Source organism: Penaeus monodon, chromosome 23 (genome assembly GCF_015228065.2).
Source record: "Penaeus monodon isolate SGIC_2016 chromosome 23, NSTDA_Pmon_1, whole genome shotgun sequence".
NCBI classification, from domain to species: domain Eukaryota; kingdom Metazoa; phylum Arthropoda; class Malacostraca; order Decapoda; family Penaeidae; genus Penaeus; species Penaeus monodon.
Genome location: NC_051408.1, coordinates 15177676 through 15178942, shown reverse-complemented (window position 1 = coordinate 15178942; position 1267 = coordinate 15177676).

Here is a 1267-nt window from a genome sequence, read left to right as displayed (position 1 = left end):
TGAGAAAAAGGATAATGTATATATCGCAAATAAAAAAATCATGACTAACATTTTTTTCTTTGTTGTTTCACTCTATCTTGATAACTTTGTCGATCATCGATTTTACTGGTAATATGTTATAATTCCGGTACGTCTTCATCATATAAAATTGCAAAAATCAACTTCATTACTAGGCATGCAATTTGTTGATATTGAACTATAGCCAGGCTGTATCTTTTTATTTATATTATCTGCAAAGAGACCAACTGTATATTGTTTAAAGGCCTGTCCACACAAGCGGGCATGATGGCCGGGCAATTATAAAGATGACGTCACAGGCGAGAAAACGAGATGGGACAAAGGAACTATGAGAAGTGAAGGGAAAAGAAAACATCCTCTACGTTAATGGATATTTCGAAAGTAAGAAAATCACGACTAATGAGGTTTTCTTCGCTATTTCACCTGTTATTTCCTTTTCTTGGTACCTTTGTCTAGTTTATAATTCCGTTACATCCTCATCGTACAAAATTGCACAATTCGAGATTATCTCTTCGCGTGCAATTTATGTTAATATTTAAATATATCCAGCCTGTATCTAACTTTTTTTTTTTTAATAATCTGCAAAGAGTCCAACAGTACATTGCATAAAGTCCTGTCCACACAACTGTAAAGATAACGTCATAGGCGAGGAAACTACTTGTTTAGCGAGTAGTTTATGCCTCGGTGACGTCGTCTGCCTCGGTGACGTCGTTCTCTCCTCAGGCCCGGCCATGTGACCACTAATTACGGCCGCTTGCGTGGACAGGCCTTTAAATAGTCAAATTCAATTAAGTTACTTTGCCTTTGGTGGATTTCTGTCATACGTTTTGGCATTTGTTTTCCTTTCTGGTCGATATATACCTAATTCGACTATATCGGGTCTTTCGCTTACCACGTTACATTATTTTTAATAAACTTTCCTTATATTTTATTATTGCAGGCATATGTATTCATAAAATAAGAGTAACAATAAATTAAACATTGAAGAAATAGATAAATACTGTATGTTGCTATAGAGAAAGTCCCAAGGATTAAGAAAAAGTAATGTTTTATCAAAGGCCACACTGATGGATTGTTAATATCCTATTCTGGTTAAGATAAAGAAAGCGGCTTGGGAGAAATCTCATGCATTTGACCAGAACTTTCTAATGAAACATAAGTAGAACAAATTTTTGGGTAAAACTCACCTGTTTCACGCACTACTGTCAGCCATTTTGTCACCCCCCCCCTTTTCGACCTACATCTCATT